This window comes from Dipteris shenzhenensis, chromosome 29 (genome assembly GCF_047967505.1).
Source record: "Dipteris shenzhenensis isolate YYH24624 ecotype China chromosome 29, Dip_SZ_1.0, whole genome shotgun sequence".
In the NCBI taxonomy this organism is placed as follows: Eukaryota; Viridiplantae; Streptophyta; class Polypodiopsida; order Gleicheniales; family Dipteridaceae; genus Dipteris; species Dipteris shenzhenensis.
In genome coordinates this window covers 7,440,629-7,442,637 of record NC_141624.1, presented here as the reverse complement: position 1 = coordinate 7,442,637, position 2,009 = coordinate 7,440,629, and the positions used below count along the sequence as shown (strand labels likewise).

The 2,009-nt window shown below is 44.9% G+C and overlaps 1 long non-coding RNA gene across 1 annotated transcript; it reads left to right on the top strand.

The window, feature by feature from the left end:
- The first annotated feature begins 324 nt into the window (after nucleotides 1–324).
- Nucleotides 325–1,300, top strand: LOC147882374 (uncharacterized). The gene is made up of 3 exons (XR_015543892.1): nucleotides 325–771; nucleotides 848–1,041; nucleotides 1,233–1,300. It is a non-coding gene; the product is annotated as an uncharacterized LOC147882374 (long non-coding RNA).
- Nucleotides 1,301–2,009: the final 709 nt, after the last annotated feature.

Genomic DNA, 2,009 nt, shown 5'->3' with positions numbered 1-2,009 from the left:
AAAGTTCTCCTTCTTGGAGACTTCATTGCCAGGACCGCTGACCACCAAGTACTGATTATTGGTTTGCAACATAACTTGATTGTGTTGGTTAACATTGATGTAGATGGTATTTCTAAAGTTCCTATATACCGAGACAATCCCCATTCACCTCACAACTATAAAACCTCATGAGAGACAATAAGTTAAGAAACACTTTCTCTACCATGTCTTCGGCCAGGAGTAAACACCAAGTGTTTATTGACTCTTCCTCCCAACTGAGTGCAAACTGACTCGTGTGCATAACAGGCATACTCTAGTATTTGATCCAAAAGAATGTGTTGATAAGCCTATTGTTGCAGCAGCAAGGTGATCCTAAATCCACGCATCTATAGGCCACTCGTGCTCTACCCTCTATAGGGCTGCTGACTAATGTTGGAGGCCAACCTCCCATCTAAGAATCTCATGTCTTCGAGTGTGTGAGGCCAAAACACCACCTCCATTGAATTGGGTGAAGGAGGTCCTCTGATAAGGCAAGTTCACATGATGCTTGAATGCAGAGAAATATCTTGAGTTCTTGGACCCTCAAGCTCCATTCTACTCTCCTTTCCCGCCCATGTCAGATTCTCTCACAATCTCTCACCAGCCCGTGTGCTTCACCCGCTCCAGCCCACCGTGCTGAGCTGATCGTGCCCATCTCCTTTCCATCTCATCAGGATTAAGCTTACCCAGATCGGACCAGCCACCTGCAATGCCTCTCGAGAAGGGAGAATATTATATTTCGCAGAAAAACAGGTTTTAGATGTCGTTACTCTATTCTTCCACGTTTCCTTTCTTGAGAATTGTTCTTGATACTTCGCGCATTTTGCAGGGGTTGAAGCAATTCGCTGACGAACTCCGCAGCACGGACGTTATCTTCATGGTGTCCAAGTCGGGAGGTCATCTCGGATCTAGCCTGGGAGTTGTGGAACTAACGGTAGCCCTGCATTACTTCTTCAATACACCCGAGGACAGGATCATGTGGGACATTGGACCGCTTCAACCACCGTGCGCTTCACCAATTCTGTGAGTCCCAGGGGATTTGCTTGGAGGTCTGTTTGCCTGTGATTTGTGTCGACGATTGGCTTTGCTTGGAGGTCCGTTTGCCTACGATTTGTGTCAACTATTTGTGGGCTTTGCTTGGAGGTCCGTTTTCCTGTACGGGCCCTTTGATTTCATTCAAACAAAAGCTATGCAAGGCAGCTTCTATCTGATAGGGCCGAGGCGATGCTCGGATCAAAATAATACATGAAACGATGTAACAAAGATGGATGACGCTTCTAAGGTCTGATTCGTCTCTTTTTCCGAATCTTGTTTACTACTTTGATGTAGATCTTCTGCCGGGATCTACTGTGGACATCCATTGTTTGAAATCTATAAACAATGCCAGTTTATTTCCTTTGGATGGCTGCTATCATTCGCATTTCAAACAGCTGCTCTGCGACAATGAGGGAACATGATGGTTGTCCTCCTTCAGAGTCGTTAGAAGTTTTTGTTGCGTTAGAAACATCACGGGACATTTGATGTTTTGCTCCTACTGTCTACAAGGATTCTCCATCTCTACATGAAGAGCATTGAAAGAGCACATACGGTCAAAGATATGTGGGAAAACCACCATTCATGCCCACTGAGTGCCTTCTGCTGACAGCTCCAAGTTCGATCCCACCTGCAACTCGAGCAACGCCTTCCAACTCAAGTTGAATACGAGGTAGCAAGACCCACTTTAGAAAACGGTCTATATTCTTTGAATGTAGCGCAAAGATGGCTATGTTTTTCCTTATTCACAGTTATCGTTACCTGGAGCCGGATGCTTCGGAAGTGGATTTGCATGTTTAGTATAGTATCTTGCTCTTTGGATAAGTAAAATTGTCTAAATTCATCCGTCAAGTCTTGAAAGACACACAATTGCATTGCTTCTGGACTTTCTATGCATGGTTGCATTAGATCATCCCTCAAGGGGTGTTCTCAGCATCGGCCAAGGCAATTTTTTGTAT